This window comes from Quercus robur, chromosome 11, assembly GCF_932294415.1.
Source record: "Quercus robur chromosome 11, dhQueRobu3.1, whole genome shotgun sequence".
Lineage (NCBI taxonomy): Eukaryota > Viridiplantae > Streptophyta > Magnoliopsida > Fagales > Fagaceae > Quercus > Quercus robur.
Genome location: NC_065544.1, coordinates 3457968 through 3476888, shown reverse-complemented (window position 1 = coordinate 3476888; position 18921 = coordinate 3457968). Strand labels below are relative to the sequence as shown.

The following is an 18921-nucleotide window of genomic DNA, read 5'->3' as shown; positions in this document are numbered from 1 at the left end:
TAAGAATCTTGTTTTTATTTATTGGTTGATTATTATAGTAAGTAGTTACACAACATTTGCACATTTACTGATATAGCCCATTGGCGATACCAGTGATAGGTCTAGATAAAATAATATTACTTACAATAAAAAAAATAAAACAACAAGAAAATTGTAAAATAAATTTTTTCCCTAATATTATTGTTAACGGGTAGACTAGTTATTTGTTCCTCATTTATTCAAAAATTAAATAAATTGTATCCTTAAAACCATTTTTTACTTTTACTGACATAGCCTATTAGCAATACCAGTACTAGACCTAGATTTCTTCTATAAAATAATTGTGTAATAACTGTAAAATAAATTGTATTCCCCAATATTATTGTTAACTGGTAGACTAGTTTGGGTCACAGATAAAGAAGACAGGTCTTCTCATAAAGAAGTCATATATAATTGTCATAAAAAAATCTCAACATGTGAGATTATGTTGGTAAAGAAACTTGAATTTAATTTGAGTTGTCTTACTCTATCACTGTTTCTCAGTAGAAAAGGTCAAAATGTGTGTATACCAAAAAGGAAACATAAATATTCCCACAAGAGGTAATCATTTCTCACAAGAAAAGGTTAAATTGTGCATACCAAAATGGAAAAACCTATTCCCATTAAGAGGAAACACTGGGGGGAAGTTATGGGAAAAGAGAGTTCCTACGTCCACAATATTTTTACAACAAATCATAGATGGTTAATTGTTATTAGTTCAAATTTGAACCTAACACTAAGATTACTTTTTTGCTCCAACAATGGGGAAAAGATCGACAAGAAAGGTGGTCTAGTGGTTTTGGCACAAACACAAGAATGCAACACTTGTGGGGTTAAGGTGAGGTCTGTTGTTACCCCGAACAACAATAACTATGGTTCAATCCAACATTCCTTAGCAGGTGAGTACCCCAATGGTCACGCTCATGGAGTTTGCAACAATAGTCGCATCCACTCATCCATCTTGGCTTTAAAAAAACCCGGGGGGGGGGGGGGGGGGGTTGTGGAGAACAGTTGATTAGTTACCCATATAATTAAGCACCAAGATTCCTACTTGCATAATTGCCTTTGCCCGTCCCTTGTAAGAGCTTTGAAGACTTGATTCCTCCGAAAGGCGATGGCACAAATTATACCATTTTATGTGGGCTTAGAATTTTTCCCAAAGAACCATAGACCACATCTAATTAGTAATTAGCAATTTCTCACGATTGAGTTTTTGGTTTTTATTTATTTATTACTTATTTACTTACTACTACTTATTTTTTCCCCCTAAATAATAATAGAAAAATGACTTTCATGTTTTAAAGTAAGGAAAATGCCAAAAAAAAACCTACATCATTTTGGTAGTCATTAATGGCACATTTTTATGACACTAACAAGAGTGACTAAATTGAATAAACCTAAAAATTAGAAGATTAAATTGAACAAAAGTGAGGTTAAAGGACATATTGTATTTAAGCCACATCGGCATTTTTAATCTATTACTTAGCGATAGAAACTATTTATACACAATGCAAAAAGATTATGGTTTAAACTGACATATTTAAAGTGTTAAGAACCAAATGATTATGGATAGAGATTATTTTTACACTGCTAATTTTCCCAAAAATAAAAACATTTAATAGCTATGTATTCTTCTTAAGTACTATACCAAGTACTCTTGGATTTTTTATTCTTTTATTTTTAAGAATCTTGTTTTGATTTATTGGTTGATTATTATTGTAAGTAGTTACACAACATTTTCACATTTACTGATATAGCCTATTGGCGATACCAGTGATAGGCCTAGATAAAATAATATTACTTACAATGAAATATAAAACAACTAGAAAATTGTAAAATAAATTGTTTCCCTAATATTATTGCTAACGGGTAGACTAGTTATGTTCCTCATTTATTCAAAAAAAAAAATAAATGGTATCCTTAAAACCATTTTTCACTTTTACTAACATAGCCTATTGGCGATACCAGTACTAGACCTAGATTTCTCATATATAAAAATTGTGTAATAATTGTAAAATAAATTGTATTCCCCAATATTACTGTTAACTGGTAGACAAGTTTGGGTCACAGATAAAGAAGACAGGTCTTCTCATAAAGAAGTCATATATAATTGTCATAAAAAAAATCTCACCATGTGAGATTATGCTGGGAAAGAAACTTGAAATTAATTTGGCTTGTCTTACTCTATCACTGTTTCTTAGAAGAAAAGGTCAAATTGTGCGTATACCAAAATAGGAAACATAGTAACATTCTCACAAGAGGTAATCGTTTCTCACAAGAAAAGGTCAAATTGTGCATACCAAAAAGGATAAACCTATTCCCATTAAGAGGAAACAAAGGGGAAACCTATGGGACAAGGGTCGACCGGAAAAGAAAGCATGGTTAAATGTATACATTCTTTAAAAAAATAGGTCAAATTGTGCATACCAAAAAGGAAAAACCTATTCCCACAAGAGGTAATCATTTCTCATGAGAAAAGGTCAAATTGTGCATACCAAAAAGGAAAAACCTATTCCCATTAAGAGTAAACAAAGGGGGAAGCTATGGGACAAGAGTAAACCTATTCCCATTAAGAGGAAACAAAGGGGAAACCTATGGGACAAGGGTCGACCGGAAAAGAAAGCATGGTTAAATGTATACATTCTTTAAAAACATAGGTCAAATTGTGCATACCAAAAAGGAAAAACCTATTCCCACAAGAGGTAATCATTTCTCATGAGAAAAGGTCAAATTGTGCATACCAAAAAGGAAAAACCTATTCCCATTAAGAGTAAACAAAGGGGGAAGCTATGGGACAAGGGTTGACCTGAAAAGAAAGCATGGTTAAATTTATACATTCTTTTAAAAAAAAAATGTGAAGTTTATATGAACAAAGTGTGAATTTTATTATAGTGTCAATGGTTTCACAATCTGAAAAGGGGAAAAGACCGCTGAGAAAGGTGGTCTAGTGGCACAAACGTAAGAATACAACACTCATGGGACTAAAGTGAGGTCTATTGTTACCTCGAACGATAATAATTATGACACAATCTAACATTCTGTAGCAGGTGAATATCCCAATGGTCATGCTCATGGGGTTCGCAACAATAGTCGCCCTTGTTCACTCATCTTGGCCATAAAAAAAATAAATAAATAAAGGGGGGGGGGGGGGGGGGGGGGTGTAGGAAGAACAGTTGATTAATTGCATTTGCCCGTCCCTTGTAAGAACTTTGAAGACTTGATTCCTCCAAAAGGCAATGTGCTGAAAAACAATAATTTTTAAGGGGAACTTCGGGTCTTCGGTCTTCCACCCATCACTCCTAAATCTTGATCGAATAAACTTTGGAAGAAAAAAATATACAAATTTTTTTTTTTTAATATAAAAATGTGACGAAATGACATTGATATTATATACTTCATACATACAGAGCATAATATCGCGTGTTAAAGCGTTATTTAGTTAGGCCTTTTTAATCTGTGTCAGTACACACTTCAATTTATCTCATCAAACTTTGATGGCTTCCTCCAATATTTTGAAACTTTGTTTGCTCCTATCTGCAATCAGCTTGCCAAGAACATAGGCTATCAACTCTTCTTCTTATACGAAATATTCCCAAAATTCGTCCTCCATAGACTTCATCTGCAAAACCACACCGTACCCAGATGTCTGTTTTGACTCATTGAAACTCTCCGTCATTATCAATATCTCAATTGAGATCTGTCCTAACATCAACACCTTCCTCCTTTACACCCTCCAAATCGCAATATTTGAGTCTGAACAGCTTTCCAATCTGTTGTTGGATGCTGGAAACTCAAACAATATCATTGAAAATCAAACAGGAACCATACAGGACTGCGAGGAACTCCAACAAATAACCATGTCTTGTTTGCAAAGATTAGTGTCCCTCATCCAGGACGACGCACCCATTAAACAACGGAAACTAGCCGATGAAATAGCTTACCTTAGCGCAGCACTCACAAATAAGAACACATGCTTGAAGGGCTTGGATTCAGCTGCGGGTCCTTTGCTGCCAACCCCACTGAGTTCCACAGATTACACATACATGTATGTAAGTAATTCTCTTTCCATTCTGTCTAGCCAAAAAAGCCATAATAAAAGGCGCCTCATGGACATGGGTATTCCAACGTGGATTTCAAAGAAATCAAAGAGTCGGACTCGGATATTGGAGAGTGAATATGACCCGAGTAAGGTGCTGACTGTGGCTGCTGATGGAACTGGAAACTTCACCACCATCACTGATGCTGTCAACTTTGCTCCAAACAATAGCAATGATAGAACACATATCTATGTGAAACAAGGGGTTTATGAAGAAAATGTGGAAATCCCAAGTTACAAGCAAAACATTTTTCTGCATGGAGATGGCACTGATGCCACTAAAATTACTGGTAACAGAAGTGTGGGCGATGGCTGGACCACTTTCAGATCTGCGACTCTTGGTATGTTTAGCAAATTAACTCAATTATATTGCATACATGCTGTTACGAACCAGCTTGTTGAAGTGGATTTGGACAGCAGCTCAGATCAGATTGTGCAGCACAGTTCAGATTATGCAGCACAGTTGTTACTATCTCTTGGCTGCTCTGGATGAGTGTTATCTGCTGCACAAGATTGGTTCTAACTTGTTGAAGTTATCGGATTGTTTAGGATTTGTTTAGGAGTTATTAATGATTATCTTATTTATGTTTATAGGGTTGCTTTTCAAATAATGACTCTGCTTGGGGTGTGTCCAACAGAGATAGGAGTTGGAAATAAGATAGGACTTGATGTTATTTTATCTTTATCATTAGGAACGCATTGTATGCTCAATTGGAGGCTATTTATAGTCTACGTTTATTAATAAAAATTCATCTGAATATTCCAGTAAAACAATCAAGCTTTTGCTTGTTAAGGAGGTCCCGGTTATCCCTCGAAGCATAACCAGAAATTTATCTTTCTTCTTTTCTGTTAAGTTCCAGAATTTCCTCAATCTAACCATAGCCCCACGCGGGAAAAGAGGTGCTACACGCGGCCGAGGCGGGGGTCGTATCAGCTTGGTATCAGAGCAGGATATGGCTGAGGATCGTGTGGGTAGATTGGAAGGTGAGGTTAACAACCTGACTTCCATGGTTTCGGAACAACAGAAGGTAATGAAGGAGATACAAGAGATGCTTGCTGCAATGCATACTCGTTCTGAAAGGCATACGAGTACTCATAGCAGCGAAAGGGCAGAGAGTTCTCATCGGCATGGTGAGGGAGAAAGATTTTCAGGTAGATTCAACTCAGGACAGTGGGGCTCAAATGGTTCGGTTATCCCAAAGGTAACCAAACTTGACTTTCCACACTTTAATGGCATGGAAGATCCCACCAGTTGGGTGTGTAGAGCCGAACAGTTTTTTGAGTTTCAAAAAATTCCTATGGAAGAGCAGTTACCTTTGGCTGCTTACCACCTGGAGGGAGAAGCTCAGCTGTGGTATCAATTACTTAAGGACGAAGGGGAGGAACTCACATGGACTACACTCAAGGAAGGGTTGTACACAAGGTATGGGCCAACTGAATATGTAGATTTCTTTGGTGATTTGACTAAACTCAAACAAACTGGAACAGTACGGGAGTATCAGAGTCAATTTGAGAGACTACTTAGTAGAGTAGGCAAATTACCAAGTCCTCAACAAGTTGGGTGTTTTGTTAGTGGTCTTAAAGACTACCTGAGAGTTGACGTTCAAGCACTCAAGCCTACAACTCTAACATCTGCAGTGGGGTTGGCTCGGTTATATGAGGCCAAAAATCAAAACCAGCGAAGGGTGTTCAGTACATCAGATAATAAGAAGCCAGTTGCAGCATCTAATTCAAGCCCGCACCAATCAATGGCTGCCAACACGACCATTCGGAGGCTGAATCCGAAGGAAATCAAGGAACGGCGAGACAAAGGTTTGTGCTTTTATTGTGACGAGAAGTTTGGGCCTGGTCATCGTTGTAAACGTCTCTTTTCCATTGAAGCATGTTGGCCTGACAATGAAACAGAAGTAGAGGATCAAGAAGATGAAGAGGAACAAACAAGGTCTACCGAGGAAGCACTTGGCATTTCTCTACATGCCATAGCAGGGACACCTGCTCCTCAAACTATGCGGGTCAAGGCTCTAATGAAGGGAAGGTTACTCACAATTTTGATAGATTCGGGGAGCACCCATAATTTCTTAAGTGAAGGCATGGCAGATAGATTAAAGCTACAGCCATGTAAAGTGGGCAGATTTGATGTGACAGTAGCAAATGGAGAGAAGTTGATGAGTGGGGGAAGATGTCAAGGGGTGCAGGTAGAAATGCAAGGTAATGCCTTTGTCTCTGATTTTTATTTATTACCATTGGAGGGGTTTGATGCAGTTCTGGGAGCACAGTGGTTATTTACTCTAGGCCCTATACTATGGGATTTCTCAAGAATGAGCATGAAGTTTAGTATGGAAGGAAAGACAATAGAGTTGCAGGGTCTAACAAAACCAACTAATAGATTGGTTAACGAAAAGGAAATTAAACAAGAGATCAAGACAGAAAAACGGGGAATTTTGCTGCAATTGTTCTCTCTCTGTGCAAGTGCACCAACAACACAGGTTGGTAATTCTGCAGATACAGGATCGCTCTTACAACAGGTGCTGTCTTCATTCCAAGATCTCTTTGTCGAACCTAAGGGGCTTCCACCTTCAAGAACTCATGATCACCGAATTCCCTTGACACCAGGAAGTCAACCAGTTTCGGTGAGACCATATCGTTATCCTCATTTTCAAAAAGCTGAAATTGAAAAATTAATTTCAGAGATGTTGGAATCAGGAGTAATCCGGCTAAGCCACAGTCCTTACTCCTCTCCTGTCATTCTTGTGAAGAAACACGATGGGTCTTGGAGGCTTTGCATTGATTATAGGGCCTTGAATCAAATCACGGTTAAGGATAAATTTCCCATACCAGTGATCGACGAGTTGCTTGACGAGTTGCATGGAGCTTGCTGCTTCTCCAAACTAGATTTGAGATCCGGATACCATCAAATCCGAATGCACCCGGAGGATATCCCAAAAACCGCATTTCGTACTCATCAAGGCCACTATGAGTTTCTAGTAATGCCATTCGGTCTCACCAATGCCCCATCCACATTCCAATCCCTTATGAATGAAATTTTCAAGAAGTACTTACGAAAGTTTGTCTTAGTATTTTTTGATGATATTCTAATTTACAGCAAAAATTGGGATGAGCATTGGATTCATGTCGAGAAGGTACTGTCCATGTTAAGAGATCATAAGTTGTTTGTCAAGAAGGAAAAATGTCAGTTTGGCCAAGAATGTATTCATTACCTTGGTCATGTGATTTCAAGGGAAGGAGTAGCAGTAGACCCAGAGAAGGTGCAGGCCATGTTGAAATGGCCAAAGCCAAAGACACTTAAGGCTCTTAGAGGATTCCTGGGGTTAACTGGATACTACAGGAAATTTATTCAAGGCTACGGGAAGATTGCTGGTCCTCTCACATCCATGTTAAAAAAGGATTCATTCGCCTGGAACCAGGAGGCAGAGAAGGCTTTCGAACACCTCAAACATGCTATGACTCAAGCACCAGTTCTAGCTCTTCCGGATTTCACTCAACCATTCATAGTTGAATGTGATGCATCAGGCACGGGTATTGGAGCGATTCTCATGCAAAATAAGAAACCAATTGCATTTCTAAGTCAAGCTCTACATGGAAAGAATCTGGCATTATCAACTTATGACAAAGAAATGTTGGCGTTGGTGTTAGCAGTGAAGAAGTGGCGACCGTATCTCACAGGGCATCGGTTTATAGTAAGGACAGATCAGAAAAGCTTGAAATATCTCTGGGAGCAGAAAATCAACACAGCAGCACAGCAAAAATGGCTCACAAAATTGATGGGCTATGACTTTGTCATTGAGTATAAGCGTGGAAGTGAAAATGTTGTCGCTGACGCCTTGTCACGTTGTGCAGAAAATGGAGAACTCATAGCATTGTCTCAACCTAAGCCATCATGGTTGGAACCCATCAAGCAGGAGGTCAAATCACAACCACAGTTACAACGGTTAGTCAAGCTATGTGAAGAAGATGAGGTAGTGGGTCCATGGTTGTTTCAAGAAGGAATTCTTTTCTTCAAGAACAGGATTTATTTATGGGAGCAATCCCCATTAATAACATCCATAATTGAAGAAATTCATTCCAGCACTCATGAAGGTTATCTGAAAACATTACAGCGGGTTCGATCGATTTTTTATTGGAAGGGGATGAAGAAACATGTGAAAAATTTTATTCAGCAATGTGATGTCTGCCAACGCAATAAGGTTGAGAATCTCTCTCCAGCCGGCCTACTTCAATCGTTACCAATTCCCACTCAAGTTTGGTCAGATATATCCATGGATTTCATTGATGGTCTTCCTATTTCACAAGGTAAGACTACTATTTTTGTGGTTGTGGATAGACTATCAAAGTATGCACATTTTGTACCTATCTCTCACCCTTACACTGCAGTTGGTGTGGCACAAGTATTTTTTGAACAAATTTTTCGATTGCATGGCATGCCACAATCTATTGTTTGTGATAGAGATGTAGCTTTTACCAGTGCCTTCTGGAAGGAATTATTTCGATTGCAGGGAACACATTTTAATTTCAGCTCTTCGTATCATCCACAAACTGATGGACAAACTGAGGTTGTCAATCGAACCTTGGAGATGTATCTGCGTTGCTTTACAGGTACAAGACCCTAAGAATGGGTACGATGGATCCCATGGGCTGAGTTTTGCTATAACTCAAGTGTTCATTCGTCAACAAAAATGACCCCGTTCGAAGTAGTCTATGGAAGGAAGCCACCTACCCTGCTGTCATATGTTCCTGGTACAGCAAAGATTGAAGCTGTGGAAAAGGAATTGCAAACTCGGGATGAAGTTTTGCATGAGCTCCGTCAGAATATCAAGGCTGCTCAAGCACGGATGAAGCAAAATGCAGACAAACATCGTAGGGAAAAGGAGTTCAAAGTTGGTGATTGGGTGTATTTGAGGCTCCAACCTTACAGGCAAAACTCAGTAGCTTTTCGTAAGAATCTCAAGCTGTCACCCCGCTATTATGGTCCTTTCCACATCATTGAACGGGTAGGAGCTGTGTCTTATAAACTTAAGTTACCTGAAGGGTCAAAAATTCATCCAGTGTTTCATGTTTCAAACCTCAAGGAGAAGTTAGGTGAACAAGATAAAATGAATCCAGAGTTGCCTCACTTGGATGTCACTGACAGTATTAATCCTACTCCACAAGCGATTTTGGATAGGCGAACCAGGCGAAGGAAAGAAGAGGTTCTGGTACATTGGCAAGGGTTATCACCAGCAGATGCCACATGGGAAGAAGTTGAAGGTTTACGCATCCGATTTCCCAATCTGTCCCTTGAGGACAAGGGAATTCTTTAATGGGAAGGGAGTGTTACGAACCAGCTTGTTGAAGTGGATTTGGACAGCAGCTCAGATCAGATTGTGCAGCACAGTTCAGATTATGCAGCACAGTTGTTACTATCTCTTGGCTGCTCTGGATGAGTGTTATCTGCTGCACAAGATTGGTTCTAACTTGTTGAAGTTATCGGATTGTTTAGGATTTGTTTAGGAGTTATTAATGATTATCTTATTTATGTTTATAGGGTTGCTTTTCAAATAATGACTCTGCTTGGGGTGTGTCCAACAGAGATAGGAGTTGGAAATAAGATAGGACTTGATGTTATTTTATCTTTATCATTAGGAACGCATTGTATGCTCAATTGGAGGCTATTTATAGTCTACGTTTATTAATAAAAATTCATCTGAATATTCCAGTAAAACAATCAAGCTTTTGCTTGTTAAGGAGGTCCCGATTATCCCTCGAAGCATAACCAGAAATTTATCTTTCTTCTTTTCTGTTAAGTTCCAGAATTTCCTCAATCTAACCATAGCCCCACGCGGGAAAAGAGGTGCTACACGCGGCCGAGGCGGGGGTCGTATCACATGCCTTTCGTTTTACTTTTATATATTTAATAATTTGTGTCCTTCCCTTAACTTCTTTTTATGTTAATAATATTCTTCTTCTTTTTTATTTGTATTTTTTAGTCTTATAAGTTGTACGGGACAATACAAAAATCAGAATAAATAGTCCTTCTCATATTAATTAGTTATTTTTTTTATTTTTAATTTCATATTTATAAAGAAAAGATTTGAATTGTGGTCATCTCTGTTGGAGCACCAAGATGTACCAATAAAACTAGAGAGCTATAAATTTTAAGTTTGATAACTAATTATGATTTAATTTATTGGAATATTCTTATGTAATTAACTTATTTTAGGAATATTATAAATTTTATTACATGAATATCACAAACTAAAAGTGATACCTATAGCAAAAAATAAGGTATATATATATTACAAATTTTATTACATAACTTATACAAATTGATGCAATACCTAATGTTATTAGTGGATTTCAAAAGCATAAAAATGAATGTCTTAAATTACTTTTTTATAATTTGTACGTTTTTAGACCCCTTAACACAAGTTGTTTGACCTAGCTATTTAGCCAAGTGATTACTTAGATAAATTATTCAATTTTAGGTTAACACAATAAAATCATATCATGTAAACAATGCGGAAAAATAAAGAACATAACAATATGATAACCTAGGAAAACCTGCTAACCGGTAAAAAACCTGAGGAGAATTTAGTCTAACTATCTTTAAGGTAAAACAGATCTTATGAAAGAATTGAAGTTTTTACAATAGAACTTAGACCACTAATATCCTATTGCTACCTCGAGTAGAAAAATTACTACCAAGACCATGTGATAGCTCCTAGTCAATGGACTACTTCTTTCATTGATCTACAACAACCACAAGTTCTCCTACTTGTGATTTTGAGACTCCACTCAAATGTTTCAGATCTTCTTTAAAGTTCTTTGTGCAGTAACTGAAGAGATCTTCAAGTTCTTGACGTGAATCTTGATCTTGACAACTCTATATGTGTGTATGAAGGTAAACACCTCTAGATCTCACAAAAGATTCAACACACAACTCTCCAAAGACTTCTAAAACGTAGTTAGGGTTTTTCTTTTTATACTTGAAGTAAAACACAAAACCCTACACGTCATATGGGCTGAATTGGAAATTCTGCAGAAAATTAAATCTGCATGATTTTTGATCGAACGAATCTAATTTTCGATTGATCGAGCCTTGCAGATTTTGTCCAATACTTTCTACAATCACTCGATTCCAATTTTACAATTAAACACACTTTGAGCAAGCCTAAACCTAGACTCTATGTCTTGATCATGGTTTGCCAACATATTACAAATTGAAATTCTAATACATTAGTTCCTACAGTCTTAGAACCTAACAAACTCTCCCTTTGGCAATTCGTGACAAAACACATTACAAAAATAAAATGCTCAAAGTAAAAACAGCCCATTCAATTTAAAAAGCCTTAATTACAATTCAACCTAAACCACTATCTATCAGTTGCAAAAGTAGACAGCTGCCACGACTGAATTAAACTGTAAATTCTTGAAACACTCAACAAACACATAAATGCATGTGTGGAAAATACAAGTAAAACAAATTAAACTTCTTGATTTCACAAAACATAAAATAAAAAACATATATCTTGAATAACCTCATAATATAAATCCATAATCAATGTACATATGTGAAACAAGAAACATAAAAAATAAAAAAATAAAAAAAAAAACACACTTAAACATAATGTCTCCCCCTAACGTATACAACCCATATATCAAAGCCAAAATGAAATACATCATAAGCCAAAATAAACTAAATACATAAAAACTCCTAGATACAATCTACACAACTCCCCCTTTTTGTGACAAATTGCCAATGGGCAATCATGACTCATCAAAGGGTGGAGCCTGTGGAGTAGAACATCTGGCATCCACCAAATCTACTCGCAAAGCATGAAGCTCATTGAGCACATCCAACAAAAGCTGTCTATGCACCGCCTGAACAGTTATAACTGTACCCAGCATACTACACAAGGAAGAGTCGCTCAATGTAGATGGTGGAGGATCCATAGCAACTGTAGGGTCTACATATGCCTAAGTAGAAGGGTCACCAGAAGGAGGAGGCCGAGATGCATCATCTATAAAAGACTCTACTCTAGGGCGCTTAGAGCTAGCTTTCAACTGAGATGCTCTTTGCCAAATGAAGGTGGCACCTATAGGAGCTATGGTATGTACAGGCTCGGATGCGGGAAAGTCCTCTAATCCTAAAAGAATCCTATGAATAAAGACTGGAAAGAACAAGCCATGGGATTTGGCACTACTCCTATGAACCTCAATAAGTGAGCAAATGAAAAGAGTGGAAAAACTCATAGGAGCATCAGTGACAAGAGCGTACAATAACACATATCTCTCAATGGGGATAGTATAAAGATGAGATATAGGCCAAATACAATGACAAGAAATCCTGAAAATAGATAGTTGAGCTCAGTAAGCTCATGAGAGGTGACACGAGGATTGGTACCCTAACTAATGGAAGTACTGGTGATGAGTGACATAATGTCATCAAGGTGAGGGGTCTCAGTGTAAGGGTACATGGGCTGCTGTACCAAAGGTACACTAAGAGCAAAGGCCACTACCTCAGGAGTAATGACATACTCTTTACCCCTTATCCAACTCTTCACAAACTGAATGTTGGAATCATCAGAGTGGACAGAGAGGTTAGAGTAGAACTCTCTAACCAACTCAATCGGAGGAGGATGCTTTACCTCTAAGAGTGGTAACCAACCCCTACGCTCAAAATTCCTACATATCTCAGGATCAACCTCATCTAAAATTACCTTACTGTTAGCCTATACCAGTCTAAAGATATTAAGCTTCTAATAAGTTTCTTGGTTTTTTATGGACCTAAACCTATCACTTTGAAACACAGGAGTAGATGGGGTGGGGGTTTTCTTAGCTCTAGTCTTCCTAACCATGATGCTAAAAGTTTAAAGGAAAGGAAAACAAAAACAAAGAGAAACTAAGGACAGACTGCATTAGAGAGGGTTAGAGCACAAAAATATCAAATAACAATCTATATGATGCATGTAAGGAATGCACATATGATGCATGCTCTAATGCATTAAAATTTGTTCAATTTCACTTTATAAAACAACAATTGACTTGAACATAGAGTTTTAGTCCAAAACCCCCAAATTTGAAAAACCCAATTTCAAAAATTAAACCAAATTGATCAATTAACCATTATAGTATGTACAAAACATCATATAATGAATTAATCCATCAATTACACAAGTCAAATTCATCAATTATAGTCCAATTGAACAAAAACTCCAATTTCTCAAAGTTCCAAGCCCTAGATTTTTCAATTCTCCTCAAATCACAAAATTGATCAAATTAATGCATGAGGATCACATGTATAACATCTAAGAACAAAAACCCATTGAACAAAAACGATTAAAAACAATTGAAATGAACAAAAATCCCTAAATTCCTATGTTCGAAATTTTCAAGAAAAGTGCATAAAAATGCACGAAATGTGCAATTAAATTGAAAAAGAAAGGGTATAAAAGTCTTACCAATGCTTGAGGACAAAAACCTTAGAGAAATTTGTGGAAGAAAATAACAAAAATCCCTTAGATTGGATCGGTCGAAGTGAGAAAGAGAGAAAAAGTCTGAAAAGCTTTTGAAATAGTGAAGAACACATGAGGGAGAAGCATTTTAAAAGACTAAACTTTCGAATTTCAATCGGTCAAAATTGGGGTTCGATCGATCGAAAAATAAATTCAATTGATCGAGCACCAATCGAGCTAGGCAAATTTAAACCAAAATTTTTAATGCATTTTCGATCAGTGGAAAAATATATTCGATCAATCGAAAATCTGGAAAATTGAAATTTTTAGAAAAAAAAAAGGAAGCTTTATGCAGAAACCACTCAAAAAAATTTATTTCATAAATGAAATGTATGATTATGAGTTTAAAAGTTTTTCAACAAATATTTGAATTCAACCCAAATCTTCCAAAAACAAGATTTTTACACTTTTTGTCCCCAAAACTCAATCAATAAACATGTTTTGTATCAAAATCAAGGAACATATAATCTTGGATGGTGAAACCAACTTCACACTCAATTTCATGTACTAAGTTTAGCAAAGAATAATATCTGTAATGTGTGCAACTAGTAACAGCATGAGATACATGTGAGGTGATATGTAGATAGTAATCAATCACAATTTCTACATTATTCATCACATACATTTGAATGTGACTATCACCTAAAGAGTTACATCATATAACTCTCACATCTCCTAAAAAACAAGCTTGCAATCATGTAATTTTTTCAGTATTATAATGCACGCACCTTTTTTATTTAATTTGGATGATTGTTATTTTAGCCAGATAATGTACACAGCAATTTTATTTCTTTGTGTAATCTTTATTACAGCCACATAATGTACACACCAGTTTTGTGCATGTGCTACACTTTCTCGAGCACAAAATCTTACGATATGCATTAAGGTGTTCATGATTGGCTAGTAAACAGTGGTGAGATGGTTATTTATGCCTTTCTCTTGGGATTTCCTAGTCCTAACAATCAAGATCATGTGACTTCAAAATCAAGATCATGTGATCAAGAACTATAAACAACTCCCACACAACATGCATTATATAGCTAAAACTAGCATCGTGTAGAAAAATAAGCTCATCCAAACTGAACTATGTACACAAGCATGTTATGAAACAAAATATGGCCAACCTCAACTATAAATCCAAGATATATAATACAAAAACATATACCTCCTTCCTCTTTTATTTTTTATTTTATTAAAAGAAATAACAAAAACAACCTAATATGAAATGCATGAATATAATGCAATGCAAATCCTAAAAAAAAAAAAGAAATAAAATATCAAAAGAAGAATGGCCACAAAGAGTATTGAGATGAAGCACAAGGACCATATAAAAAAGACTCAATTTGATTAAGCCTTTTGCATCCAAAACTTCTTAGATGCAACTCTGGCTTTGGAGTTATTATTCATATTAGAATGATATACAACTCCAGAATTGGTATAAAAGTTTAAAGCATTTACCAATTCACCAATGAGTACCATAGGATCTTGTGTTTGAGGCGCATGTACTCTAAGCTTATTTGCTCGCTTTGCAGCTTGCAACTTGAAACAATTTGGGTGAGTATGCCCAACCTTTCCACAAAAATGATAAACCTACAAAGGTCTATCATGCTTCTTATCCTTAAGGAGGTTAGATTCTTAGGCTTAGACTCTTTAAGATCAAACTTAATCTTCATAGGAGGTCGTGTAACTTCTACTAGTTTGACAGTCTCACTCTTGGGGAGGCATTCTTCTTTAAACCTAAATCTACACTCATTGCATCCTTTGCATCAATCTTGCATAGCTTATTAAAAGGTTCTTGCAAGTTGGCATACTTAGAGAGTTCCCTATCAGAAGGGTTCTCTTCAACCACAACACTTTCATCAACTACAGCAGTAGCTATAAAAGCAATGAAGTTTCCATCTTCATCACTACTAGACTCATGATTAGAAACTTCATCATCACTAAGGGTTACAGTCATAGCTTTACCCTTTGACCTCAAGAATGTAGGAAATTCAGATTTCACATGATCATACCCTTGACAACCAAAACATTGTTGACCTAAAGAATTACTAGAGGTTTGACCAACTTTCTCTTTTGATTTATCAGTATTGTTAACTTTAGTTGGCTCATTCCTTTTAAAATTCTTAGGTTTAACATTGTTTTTACCTTTTACCATTCTGTTGTTGTTCCTACGAAAGTTTCTAAATTTCTTGGCAAGATATGCAATCTTTGTAGAAGAGAGTTTATTATCAATTTCATTCCCATCAACATCATCAACTAACTTAAGATCTATTGATTTGGATTTGTTTGTTTTGGGTAGGCCTAGCTTATAGGACTGGAGAGATACTACAAGCTCATCAACAAGGATGGAGTCCACATCCTTGCTTTCAATAATGGTAGTCACTTTGGATCTAAAGTCCTTAGTTAAGGATCTAAGAATCTTCCTAACAATCTTAGGTTGATCATAAATTTCACCCAAATTATAAGCAGAATTAACAATATTATTAAGTTTAGCATAGAATTCATCAAAGCACTCATCATCAGACATTCTAATACTTTCAAATCTAGTAGTTAATTGTTGCAACTTATTAATCTTAACTGCCTTTTTGTCTTCATGCATAATTTGGAGAATATTCCATGCAGTATGAGCAACCTCAACATTTGAGATTCTCTTGAATTCCTCCATAGAAAAAACATTAAAAATAGTATTTATGATTTTGCTATTAAAAGCGGCTGCCTCTTTTTGAGAAGTTGACCATTAGCTAACAGGAGTAGTCGATTTCTCTCGTCTGTATTCCACGGAGTTCGATACTCTCTCATCAATAGATTTTAAGAATGCTTTCATCCTTAGTTTTCAGTAGTCGTAGTAGTTCCCATCAAAGTGAGGTGGGATCACAAGAGAGTGACCGTGTTCCATGACAACAGGGGTCAAGGATTAACTCTTATACCACTTGCACAAAAGCTAACCTGCTCTGATACCACTTGCACATTTTTAGACCCCTTAACACAAATTGTTTAACCTAGTTATTTAGCCAAGTGATTACTTAGATAAATGATTTAGTTTTACGTTAACACAATAAAATCATATCATGTAAACAGTGCAGAAAAATAAAGAACACAACGATATGATAACCTAGGAAAACCTAACTGGTAAAAAACCTGAAGATGATTTAACCTAATTATCCTCAAAGTAAAACAGATCCACTATGAAAGAATTGAAATTTTTACAATAGAACTTAGACCACTAATATCTTATTGCTACCGCGAGTATAAAACTTACTACCACGATCACATGACGACTTTGAGTTCATATACTACTTCTTTCCTTGATTTACAGCAACCACAAGTTTTCCTACTTGTGACTTTGAGACTCCACTCAAAGGTTTCAAATCTTCTTTAAAGTTTTTTGTGCAGCAAATGAAGAGATCATCAAGTTCTTAACATGAATCTTGATTTTGACAACTCTATATGTGTGTATGAAGGTACACACTTCTAGATCTCACAAAAGATTCAACACACAACTCTCCAAAGACTTCTAAAATGTAGCTAGGGTTTTTCTTTTTATACTTGAAGTAAAACACAAAACCCTACACATCATATGGGCTTAGGCTGCATTAGAAATTCTGCAAAAAATTCTGCACAAGTTTTGATCGAACGAGTCTAATTTTAAATCGATCAAGCCTTGCAGATTTTGTCCAGTACTTTCTGCAATCACTTAATTCCAATTTTATAATTAAACACACTTTGAGCAAGCCTAAACCTAGACTCTATATTTTGATCATGGTTTGCCAACATATTACAAATTGAAGTTCTAATACATTAGTTTCTAAAGTCTTAGAACCTAACATAATAGGTAACATATCAATTTATAAAGATTGTGTAACAAAATTTGTGACATCCCTAAAATCTCCAGACACTTATTTGTATGTTGTTGAAGTGACATCAATCATATTTCTTTTCACATTATTTTTTAAGCTTTGGTTGTTAAATTAAAACTAAATTTAGAGTTTTTCTATTGGATTTTTTTCCCTTTTTATTTTACTTGTAACTAATTAGTAATATATAATAAATTGAACTTTAGCAGTGTCTGGTAATGGCTTTCTAGCACAAGACATATATATTGAGAACAATGCTAGAGTAAAGAAACATCAAGCAGTTGCCTTGAGAGTAAATGCGAACTTTGTAGCATGGTACAGGTGTTCCATAATTGGTTATAGGGATACACTGTATGTCCATTCCTTTCGACAATTCTACCGAGAGTGTGACATAATGGGCACTATAGATTTCATATTTGGGAATGCAGCAGTTGTATTTCAAGAGTGTAACATTATTTCTAGAATACTAACCCCAAGCCAATTCACAGTTATCACAGCACAATCTCGTGATAACCCAGATGAGGACACTAGAATCTCCATCCAGAATTGTTCAATTGTTGCTGAAGAGGATTTGCAGCCTAATTCTATCAAAGTGAAAAGCTACCTAGGAAGGCCATGGGGGGAGTACTCTCGGACAGTTTACCTGGAATCTACATTGCCAACTTTATTGACCCAACTGGGTGGAAGCAGGGGTCCAATAATGATGATGAAGTATAAAAAACTTTGTATTATGGGGAGTATGATAATGATGGGCCTGGCTCATCAACAGATGGTAGAGTTTCTTGGCGAGGGCATCAAATAATGGATACTAAAAATGCATATAATTTCACTGTGTCAGAGTTCATTAATAATGGTGATGAATGGTTGGATCTCACTTCATTTCCTTACGATGATGGGTTTAAACTTTAATCTAATATAAAGTGGCTTTAAATAAATGGAATTATCTTTTTTCTTATCTTTTTATTTTTTTCTCTATTTTGTTTTGATCTTATGGCCAAAATAATTTTACTTCCTTAAAGTTATCTAATTAGTTCGTGTTTTAGGTCATTCTAATACATATGATGGTGATTTATCTATCAAAAGTCTTGTGACTCAAAGGCAATTGATTAAACCATGCTACTAGTAAGTTGGTTGGTAATCTTAGAAGCCCTTTTCCTTATAATAAGTTCAATTTCCCTTATCTAATTGCTGATGTTTATAGGGATGATTGTTCTTCTTTTGTTTCGTAGTTTTCTTTTTCTTAAATGAAGTTTCAGTTTATCTACACACGAAAAGAAAAAAAGAAAGATTATTTCAAGTAAATAATAATAATAATAATAATAATAATAATAATAATAATAATAATAATGATATTCACTTTTGAACACTAAAATTGTCTTTTGGAAGATAATCGTCTTTTACAAAAAAAAAATAGCATTAACGCTAAACAATTTTTAAAACA

General features: G+C 35.9%; 1 pseudogene; it reads left to right on the top strand.

Annotated features, from left to right (window-relative positions):
* Positions 1–3512: 3512 nt before the first annotated feature.
* On the top strand, positions 3513–18389 carry LOC126707167 (probable pectinesterase/pectinesterase inhibitor 12; annotated as a pseudogene).
* Positions 18390–18921: the final 532 nt, after the last annotated feature.